The following is an 11,977-nucleotide window of genomic DNA, read 5'->3' on the forward strand; positions in this document are numbered from 1 at the left end:
GACATCAGGGATAAAATTGTAGACCTACACAAGGCTGGGATGGGCTACAGGACAATAGGCAAGCAGCTTGGTGAGAAGGCAACAACTGTTGGCGCAATTATTAGAAAATGGAAGAAGTTCAAGATGACGGTCAATCACCCTCAGTCTGGGGCTCCATGCAAGATCTCACCTCGTAGGGCATCAATGATCATGAGGAAGGTGAGGGATCAGCCCAGAACTACACGGCAGGACCTGGTCAATGACCTGAAGAGAGCTGGGACCACAGTCTCAAAGAAAACCATTAGTAACACACTATGCCGTCATGGATTAAAATCCTGCAGCGCACGCAAGATCCCCCTGCTCAAGCCAGCGCATGTCCAGGCCCGTCTGAAGTTTGCCAATGACCATCTGGATCCAGAGGAGGAATGGGAGAAGGTCATGTGGTCTGATGAGACAAAAATAGAGCTTTTTGATCTAAACTCCACTCGCCGTGTTTGGAGGAAGAAGAAGGATGAGTACAACCCCAAGAACACCATCCCAACCGTGAAGCATGGAGGTGGAAACATCATTCTTTGGGGATGCTTTTCTGCAAAGGGGACAGGACGACTGCACCGTATTGAGGGGAGGATGGATGGGGCCATGTATCGCGAGATCTTGGCCAACTACCTCCTTCCCTCAGTAAGAGCATTGAAGATGGGTCGTGGCTGGGTCTTCCAGCATGACAACGACCCGAAACACACAGCCAGGGCAACTAAGGAGTGGCTTCGTAAGAAGCATCTCAAGGTCCTGGAGTGGCCTAGCCAGTCTCCAGACCTGAACCCAATAGAAAATCTTTGGAGGGAGCTGAAAGTCTGTATTGCCCAGCGACAGCCCCGAAACCTGAAGGATCTGGAGAAGGTCTGTATGGAGGAGTGGGCCAAAATCCCTGCTGCAGTGTGTGCAAACCTGGTCAAGACCAACAGGAAACGTATGATCTCTGTAATTGCAAACAAAGGTTTCTGTACCAAATATTAAGTTCTGCTTTTCTGATGTATGAAATACTTATGTCATGCAATAAAATGCAAATTAATTACTTAAAAATCATACAATGTGATTTTCTGGATTTTTGTTTTAGATTAGTCTCTCACAGTTGAAGTGTACCTATGATAAAAATGACAGACCTCTACATGTTTTGTAAGTAGGAAAACCTGCAAAATCGGCAGTGTATCAAATACTTGTTCTCCCCACTGTACATGAGGGCATGATTATACTGGACTGGGAGGAGGAGCAGCAGCTGCATGATGATCCAGTATAATATTATCTACTTATACACTTACATCCACCTGTCATCTCCATAAGGAGGCCATTAGTCACAACTGGGCCATTCCATCATAACAATGGAAACGCAGGTATATCACGATAAAGATACACTTTTGAAGCTTTTTATTTTCATAACCAAATATATAAGCGGGGCTACAGTTGAAGTCGGAAGTTTACATCCACCTTAGCCAAATACATTTCAACTCAACTAATCCTAGTAAAAATTCATTGTCTTAGGTCAGTTAGGATCAGCACTTTACTTTAAGAATGTGAAATGTCAGAATAATAGTAGAGAGAATTATTTATTTGGTAATATTGCCTTTAAATTGTTTAACTTGGGTCAAACATTCCGGGTAGCCTTCCACAAGCTTCCCACAATAAGTTGGGTGAATTTTGGCCCATTCCTCCTGACAGAGCTGGTGTAACTGAGTCAGGTTTGTAGGCCTCCTTGCTCGCACACGCTTTTTCAGTTCTGCCCACACTATAGGATTGAGGTCAGGGCTTTGTGATGGCCACTCCAATACCTTGACTTTGTTGTCCTTAAGCCATTTTGCCACAACTTTGGAAGTATGCTTGGGGTCATTGTCCATTTGGAAGACCCATTTGCGACCAAGCTTTAACTTCCTGACTGATGTCTTGAGGTGTTGCTTCAATACAGTTGAAGTCGGAAGTTTACATACACTTAGGTTGCTTCCAGAGGCAGTTTGGAACTCAATAGTGAGTGTTGCACCCGAGCTTCTGCACACGGCGGTCTCATTCTGTGAGCTTGTGTGGCCTAACACTTCGCTGCTGAGCCGTTGTTGGTCCTAGATGTTTCAACTTCACAATAACAGCACTTACAGTTGACCGGGGAAGCTCTAGCAGGGCAGAAATGTGACGAACTGACTTGTTGGAAAGGTGGAATCCTATGACGGTGCCACATTGAAAGTCACTGAGCTCTTCAGTAAGGCCATTCTACTGCCAATGTTTGTCTATGGAGACCGCAAGGCTGTGTGCCTGATTTTATACGCCTGTCAGCAACGGGTGTGGCTGAAATAGCCAAATCCACTCATTTGAAGGGGTATCCACATACTTTTGTATATATAGTGTATCTTCTAAGTTGCCGAAATGGCACCCAATAAAATGCCAGAGGCTTAAACTGTAGTTTAGCTACAGTAACTCTGTAGGCTATAATGATGACTCTGCAACACATGGTGACAGTAGTTGCTAGTGATGGGACGATTGATACCGGAGCTCCGATGCCATTTTCAAAGCACTACTAATCCGACTCAATGTACCGATGCTTGTTTCAAAGTAACAGTATCACGTGCTAAATGACGTCTGAAGCTTTGTTTGATCAAGTGGTTTTTCAAACCATGTGTTGCAAAATACGAAATCCCACTGATTTTGCTGTGGTTCCGGTGCTTTCTTTGATTCCAAGTTGCTTTGAAACACTGACCTCTACTTGACATCATACAATGTAGTTAGGATTTTTTCATGTAGTGTCACCTGAACAGTAGCTTAGCAGGTAGAGTCGGGATCTCGGGGACCAGAACACTCACTGATGATAGGGATTGGGGTTGAATCCCAGTGAAGGCATATTATTTAGAAAATTGTTTTGTGACACCATACTTTCTGTAAATTGTTGTTCAAACAATTCCTTTTGTTTAGTCAAGTATAAGCGTCTATCCTAAATAATGTCATAGATTCACAGTTTTTGACAGAAAAAAAAGGGATTCACAGCAAAAAAGGGAAAAATGATGGAAGGTGCGAACCTGTAACAGTAACTAATAGTAAGCTACTAAGACCCGCAACTAACCACTGCGCCTCAGAGATTTGATTAATATTGTGGAAAAAACGTATACTGTATATAAACATCAAACATTGCTTTTCATTACTGACCAGCATATGTCACTAAAGTGCATTGTGTGAAAAGCTCAGAGTAATTAACTGTTTTTCGATACAATTTGGTGAAAGCTCCAAAGGCTTCAGAAAGCCTCAGTTTCCCATCACTAGTAGCTGCCTACAGTTCTGCCTCCTCTTGCGGAATGCTAGTCTCCATATTCAGCGTCAGCTCTGTGGCCTCCTTCCGCTTATTCCAGATTCACTTTTTCCCCGCCCTGCCAGTGCCCACAAAACACAGCCATCATTAATTCAGTGAGCTGGCAGGCAGGCTTCTGTACACCTTCATTCAATCAGCGGGGTAGAACATGAACCAGGGGCATTTTCATTCAATAGACCTATATGTGCCTCAATTATCTTGTTGAATAGAAGTTTCTGAATATTCTAAACAGCACTTTAAAGGTTTCACTCACCTCAATGATCTATTCCCCCCAGATACTCAGCTATTCAGATAGCACAAAGGCAGTCAGTAGTTATCTTACCGTTGATACCGGAGCGCAGAGGCATGCTTCGAAATCACTAAGCAGTTAACTTCGAAGCAGTGTGCCAATGCATGTATCACTTTATCAGAGGTACATCATCAATGACGTCCAAAGCTTCGTTTGATCATGTGCTTTTTCAAACCGTGTGTTGCAAAATGCGAGACTCCACTGATTTCGGGTGGTTCCGGTGCTCTCTTCAATTCCAAGCTGCTTTGAAACACTGACCTCTACTGGACACCATATTATTGGCTAGCTCCTCTGAACAACAGTGTCCTGACGAGAGAGCACATTTTCTGTCAGGCAAAAACGCGCCTCATTAGCTCATCATTATGGATGTGTCCAAATAAATGTCACTAGAAAACAGCTTAAACAAATGCAAATGCAGCTACTTTGTTGTTATTCTGGCTGCACTGTTTGACATTACTGTAAATTAGCCGTAGTTGACTAGCTAGCAAGCAAGGGATAAGATCGTTGCCAGCCAGTGTGGCAATGGAACATTTAGAACGAACAATTGGGTCGTGTCCATAGATACAGAACAAAAAGACTGAACGACTGGGTCGTGTCTCTGGCAACCGAACCGATAGAACGAACGACCATCCGGCTTGGGTAGCAACCCTAGATTTGTGTCAGGGCTATATCTTGTAGAAGGATGAAATACAATGAAGAAATTCATCAAAATAACTTTTTTTATGAAAAATGTAAACCATTATTTGAATATGTTGGTAAGCCGTTTTATAAAAGTTATAATGCCCTCGAAGCCGGTGTTTGGAGGATATATTGGCACGGTTTGCCGGCCCTCGCCTTCATCACAGGCCTAACAACACCCATGCCAATATATCCTCCGAATACCGGCTTCTCTGGCATTATCACTTAAATGGAACATTCAGGGTCGTGAGGGTATGAAGACGAATCCTGTTGGCACACTATTTTGAAAATTGTTTTATGTGAAATCACACTTTCTAAACTGTTGTTCAAACAATTTGTTTTATTTAGTATAGTATACGCTTCTGTCTTAAGTATCCAAAATAATGCCATAGATTCAGTTTTTTATTTTGTAAACTTGAAGGCAAAAAAGGGAAGAATGATGTAAAATGCGAACCTGGTATTCCAACTAATTATAGGCTACTAAAGCCAACGACTTACCATTGCGCTACAAAGTTTTAGAATTTTGTTTTTATCTTATAATTACACGCTGCTATATTGCTGACCAGCAGATGTCACTAATGTGCATTGTGAACAGATAATAAAGCTCAGAGTAATGAACCGGTTTTCGGCACAATTTGGTGAAAGCGCCAAAGTCTTCAGAAAGCCTTGGTTTCCCATCACTAGCAGTCAGTGAATCGGGATATTAATATCAGCCTCCCAGGGCCTGTGCTACCTGAAACAGTAGGAGGTGAAAGGAAATTCAGGGGTGTATTCATTTCGGAAATTGTTTACCGTTTAAGAACCAAAGGGACACAAACAGAGCAAAATGAGAGTTTATATTGAACAAGATCAGGTAGGTCCCTCCCCGTTCTGTTCCATTTGCTTCCGTTTATGAAAAGTTTTGCAACCAATCTTTTGACCAATCAGATCAGCTCTGAAAAATATCTGGTATGAAAAGACCTGATGTGATTGGTCAAAAGACCAATTAGTGGGAAAAATATCACAATTGGGCTGCCTGTGTACCTGCAGCCATACTGATATCTAAGCTGATGATTTAATTTGGAATGGACTAATCAATTGGAAGAGTGGTGTTCTATTCAAAATGGGACCTTCTTATTTAATGGCTACACCTGTGTCTGTGGGACTGGGTCACAGATTGGTCACATTTTCAGCTGTGTAATCAGCCAGCCAGAAAGCAGGGGTGCCTTCAGTATGACAAAACGTTGTGCAACATTGAATTCAAAGGAAACGTACTGTACTGAACGACCAGTTGAAGAACGGTGTGATTATGGTGGCCCAGAGGGAGATTGTATGGTGTGTGCTGCACGAGTTTTGCGATTTCAAATGGTCACAGTTATCGATGAGGCCACACTGATGAAACGATAGCAAACGTACCTCAAAGGTTGCTGAAGAATGGTGCGCACCGTTTTGGGGAAACATGTCATTCAGTACAAACCGTCACACAACGTAGCAAACATTGAATCGAACTGACCGCACCCCAGGGGTATATTCACTAGAAACCAAACGGAACCAAACAGAAGCAAACTGAACAAAACAGGGAGGGACCTACCTGAATTTCTTTAATAGGAACTTTAGTTTTTGTTGCAAAATGTTTATCGTTAACAAATGTTTTGCAACTGTTTGCACTAATGAATACATGACCCCAGCACTCTCCCAGTTAAGGCAGAAAGGTTCTCACAGGGAAGTTCTACTGGGCTGGTATCTCTCTCCATAGCTGCTGGGGTTTCTAGTGTGGTGGCGTATCAGAAGACTACTATGGCTCCTGGGCTCACTTTCAGGTAAGTTCAATTGCTGAATTAATTGTCTTCTGTTTGTTAGTTTGTAAGTTGGTAAAGTGGTTTATGGTGGCCTATTTCTAATTCCAATGTTTTACAGGGCCTTCTGGATTTGTTTTCTATTGTTTGACGGTGCTAACTGTTTACCTGCCCAAAAAGGTGAGAATTCTGCAGACTCTGTCCCGTTTGGTAATAAGCATGTCTTGCATATTGACCTGAATAGTATAGCAACCTTAATAATATTAAACCACGTGTGAAACTCATTCCACGGAGTGACGAGTGTCTGCGGGTTCTCTCCACCCTTGTACTTGATGGACGAATTAAGGTCACTAACCAGTAAGGAACTCCCCTCACCTGGTTGTCTAGGTCTTAATTGACAGGAAAAACCAAAAACCTGCAGACACTTGTCCGTCCGTGGAATGAGTTTGACACCCCTGGGCTAAACCTTACACCTTGTTTGTCCTCAGGAAACCCTGTTCTGCGTAAATATCCATTCCGTAACATTGAGTCCAACAGCTATGGAGGTATGCCTGCCCCTTATGGAGATGCCTCAGGCCTCCTGAACTCTGGAGGCTTTCCAAGGTCTGGTTCGGACTCTGGCTCTGCAGCCACCAGCTACCAGTTCAGTGGAGGGAAACCAGCACCCAGCTTTGTCTCTGTGCAGAGAGAACCAGTCCCCCAATCCCAGGAGCTTGGGCAGTACACGCAACTTGTCTCCACTCCAACTAAACCAAAGCCTATGCCAAGCAGATTAAGCCTCACCAAGGGTGGAACTGTCCCAAGTGAATATGAGCTAAGAGAAACCGTGGAGCAGGCAAACTACTCCAGTGTCTATGACGATCATGTTTCTAGCCATTCTGACTCTGCCCAGACCAGAACCTCCACAGAGCATGAGCCCAATGAGATCATCCCAGCTCCGTCCGACAACTTTGTTCAAGAGCCTGAAAATGCTAGCACTGGTAAGGATGTCCAAACTCCCTACAACCCTTTACATGAGAGGCCGGCACTGAGTAGCATTGTCAAGGATGTCAGTTTTGCAACCATTCATGATTTAAAACAATTTGTGAAGTCTATGAGGAACAGCTTCCTTAAGCTAGATATACCTTTCCAAACAACCTTTGACACTGTGCAGAATGAACAAGTCCCCAGCATTCAGCCACCAAGCCAAATATCCAAAACTAGCTATGTCCCTATTGAGCAAAGGCTTGCCCAAAATGGCTACAGTTCAACCTGGGGTTTGAGAGAGCCAGTCAGTACTGGATCCAACCAGAATGAATGGGTCACAACCATCAACCTACAGCCCCATGAGCCTCTCCAAAGCCTCAGTGCAAGGACATCTGTCCCTGATCCTCTCATCTCTATCCAAGATCCAGCTTCGCCCAGTGGTTATTATGGCAGTAAATGCCCTGATTCTGTACCCTTGTATCATTCTAACAAAGTCCCTGCGGGGGAATCTGTTTCAAAGACCTATGGAAGCTTTTCTAATGCTGGCTCAACCTTTGGAAACGATGGTGGTGCTTATAACAGTTTTGAGGCCCAGCGTGAACAAGTCTCTAATGTCAAGCAGCCGTTCAAAGTGTCAAAAACTGGCTATGCCCCTACTGTACAAAGGCCTTCCCCTTCCAGTTCTTCCTATGGAAAGGATGGACAAGCTTTGTCTTCCAACAGTGGTGGCTACCTGAGTGCCCCAAGACTCAGCCCCCCTCGCCCATCCATCCCATTCCCTTATCCCCTGGGTCATGGGAAGACTTCTCCATCTGAATTCGCCAAAGCCGCACAAACTGGTCATGTCCCCATTGTACGAAAACCTTCCCTGTCTAGACCTTTCTCTGTTCAAGGCTCTCCTAGCAGTAGTGACAATGTGAGTACCTCAAAAGTGAATCCAGCTATCCAATTTCCCAAGCCCACAAGCTACCAGCCAGGTCCCAGGAAGATGTCTCCATCCGTCTCTGAGCAGCGCCAACAAATCCCCATTGAACAAGGGCCCAAAGATGTAGCCTACAAACCAAGTAGCTTTCATAATGCCGACTCTACCTTTGGAAGCTATGCAGGTGTCTCTAGCAGTTACAATGCTCAGGCTGAACAAGTCCCCAATGTCCAGTGGCCAAGCGACGCATCCCAGACTGGCTATGCCCCTATTGTACAGAAACCTTCCCACTCTTCCCCTGGACAAGGCGGTCCTTACAGAACTGGTGGCTATGTGAGTGACCCAAAGGTCAGCCCCCCTAGCCAATCAATCTTATTTCCCAAGCCCACAAACTACCAGTCCTCTGGTCATTCAGTTTCTGAGCAGCAGAACAAAGTCCCAATCAATCAGACTCTTAAGCCCAAAGACATGACCTCCAGACCCAGTGTACAGCTTCCTGCATCCAGTGGCTTTGGAGACTATGAAGCTGCTTCTAGCAGTTTTGATGCCCCGAAGGACAAAGTCCCCAATGCCCAGCAGCCAAACAAAGTGTCACAAACTGGCTATGTCTTCAGTGTACCAAGAACTGCCCCCTCCACCTCTTCTGGCCTAGATAGACAAGGCTTCTCTAGTCAATCCATCTTATTTACCAAGCTCACTAGCAAGCAGCCCTTGGGTCAAGGGAAGACTTCTCCCATCTCTGAGCAACAGGTGAATGTCCCCATCAGCAAGAAGCCCAAAGACATGACCTCCAGACCCAGTGTACAGCTTCCTGCATCCAGTGGCTTTGGAGACTATGAAGCTGCTTCTAGCAGTTTTGATGCCCCGAAGGACAAAGTCCCCAATGCCCAGCAGCCAAACAAAGTGTCACAAACTGGCTATGTCTTCAGTGTACCAAGAACTGCCCCCTCCACCTCTTCTGGCCTAGATAGACAAGGCTTCTCTAGTCAATCCATCTTATTTACCAAGCTCACTAGCAAGCAGCCCTTGGGTCAAGGGAAGACTTCTCCCGTCTCTGAGCAACAGGTGAATGTCCCCATCAGCAAGAAGCCCAAATATGTGACCTCCAGACCCAGTGTACAGCTTCCTGCATCCAGTGGCTTTGGAGACTATGAAGCTGCTTCTAGCAGTTTTGATGCCCCGAAGGACAAAGTCCCCAATGCCCAGCAGCCAAACAAAGTGTCACAAACTGGCTATGTCTTCAGTGTACCAAGAACTGCCCCCTCCACCTCTTCTGGCCTAGATAGACAAGGCTTCTCTAGTCAATCCATCTTATTTACCAAGCTCACTAGCAAGCAGCCCTTGGGTCAAGGGAAGACTTCTCCCGTCTCTGAGCAACAGGTGAATGTCTCCATCAGCAAGAAGCCCAAATATGTGACCTCCAGACCCAGTGTTCAGCGTCCTGCATCCAGTGGCTTTGAAAACTATGAAGCTGCTTCTAGCAGTTTTGATGCCCCTAATGACAAAGTCCCCAATGCCCAGCAGCCAAACAAAGTGTCACAAACTGGCTATGTCTTCAGTGTACCAAGACCTGCCCCCTCCAACCCTTCTGGCCTAGATAGACAAGGCTTCTCTAGTCAATCCATCTTATTTACCAAGCTCACTAGCAAGCAGCCCTTGGGTCAAGGGAAGACTTCTCCCATCTCTGAGCAACAGGTGAATGTCCCCATCAGCAAGAAGCCCAAATATGTGACCTCCAGACCCAGTGTACAGCTTCCTGCATCCAGTGGCTTTGGAGACTATGAAGCTGCTTCTAGCAGTTTTGATGCCCCGAAGGACAAAGTCCCCAATGCCCAGCAGCCAAACAAAGTGTCACAAACTGGCTATGTCTTCAGTGTACCAAGAACTGCCCCCTCCACCTCTTCTGGCCTAGATAGACAAGGCTTCTCTAGTCAATCCATCTTATTTACCAAGCTCACTAGCAAGCAGCCCTTGGGTCAAGGGAAGACTTCTCCCGTCTCTGAGCAACAGGTGAATGTCTCCATCAGCAAGAAGCCCAAATATGTGACCTCCAGACCCAGTGTTCAGCGTCCTGCATCCAGTGGCTTTGAAAACTATGAAGCTGCTTCTAGCAGTTTTGATGCCCCTAATGACAAAGTCCCCAATGCCCAGCAGCCAAACAAAGTGTCACAAACTGGCTATGTCTTCAGTGTACCAAGACCTGCCCCCTCCAACCCTTCTGGCCTAGATAGACAAGGCTTCTCTAGTCAATCCATCTTATTTACCAAGCTCACTAGCAAGCAGCCCTTGGGTCAAGGGAAGACTTCTCCCATCTCTGAGCAACAGGTGAATGTCCCCATCAGCAAGAAGCCCAAATATGTGACCTCCAGACCCAGTGTACAGCTTCCTGCATCCAGTGGCTTTGGAGACTATGAAGCTGCTTCTAGCAGTTTTGATGCCCCGAAGGACAAAGTCCCCAATGCCCAGCAGCCAAACAAAGTGTCACAAACTGGCTATGTCTTCAGTGTACCAAGAACTGCCCCCTCCACCTCTTCTGGCCTAGATAGACAAGGCTTCTCTAGTCAATCCATCTTATTTACCAAGCTCACTAGCAAGCAGCCCTTGGGTCAAGGGAAGACTTCTCCCGTCTCTGAGCAACAGGTGAATGTCCCCATCAGCAAGAAGCCCAAATATGTGACCTGCGGACCCAGTGTCCAGCAACCTGTATCCAGTGGCTATGACTCTACCCAGACTGGAGGTTTTCCTCAGAGCAGTGGAAGCTATGTGAGCACTCAGAGAATCAGCCCACCCACCATCTCATCTAAAGGGCAAACATTCCCTAACATTGTCTCAGAGCAGCAGATCAAAGTCCCTGTTAAACAAGGAGCAAACTATGTGGCTTACAAACCCTGCGGCTTTGGAAATGACATTAATCACGTTGACTCCTCTTTTGGAGCTAATAGAGGTGACTCCAGCAGTTTTGATGTCCATAATGAACAAGCTGCCCAAATCCATCAGCCAAGCAAAGTATCACAAACTGGCCATATCCCTCTCCGTCTTTATATTGGTAAAGGCCATGTGAGTGCCTCAGGAGTTGGCCCCACTCAACCAGCCATCCCATTACCCAAGCTGTCTGGTCAAGGGAAGATATCCCCATCTGGCTCTGAGCCGCAGCCTGTATCCAGTGGCTCTGATTCCAGACAGTGGTGGTTCTCCTGAGAGCAGTGTTGGTTCTCCTGAGAGCAGTGGTGGCTATGTGAGTACACAGAGAATCAGCCCATCTACAGACTCCTATGTGCCCCCTTCTCCTCAGCGCCGCTATGTCTGTCAGTCCCACAACAGCTATGAGAGAGGCAAGGTGGTCTTCTCCATAACCAGCTACACTGGATAAGTTTATTTTGCTAAACCCTCCACTGGCAGTGGTCTCAGAGTGGCAGTGGCTCCAGTAGACCTGTCCCTAAACAACCTCGCTACTGCCAAAGAACCAAATCCCATGGTGTGAAGAATCATCAGAGGTAATTTGCAGTCTCTATGAAACCTACTTGGATTTTAAAATGTCTCTACTTTATATTTGAATTCTATTTTGCAGGAATAAATTGTGATTTGACAACCAGTTCTCCTTCGAAGTTAAGACTTCCAATATTGTGAAACCATCCAAGACATTACTTGCATCTGCACTAACTATCCCTGTTTCTTTGCCTTTAACTAGGTTCCATGTCTCATGGCCTGAATCCCTACTGTTCTGCAAAGATAAATAAAATTAATTTAACTGAATATTTGCTATTCAGTCTTTGATGTACTGTAACTTCACAATTTCCAACTACAGTAGTTGCTTGTACTGGTTTATGGGTTGTATTGCTTATGTAGTGGAGTTCCACCCTGGTTAAACAATCTGTTCCTCTCGGTATCCTAACTAAACATAGTTCTCAAAATGGGACACATTTTTTGTATTTAATAGGTTAGCTTTAGATAACAGGGGTTACTTACTTGAAGCACATAAACTAAACAAAAATATAAACGCTGAAATAAAAGATACCAGAAATGTTCCA

The sequence above is a fragment of the Coregonus lavaretus genome (assembly GCF_964263955.1).
Source record: "Coregonus lavaretus genome assembly, chromosome: 11".
Classification (NCBI taxonomy): Eukaryota; Metazoa; Chordata; class Actinopteri; order Salmoniformes; family Salmonidae; genus Coregonus; species Coregonus lavaretus.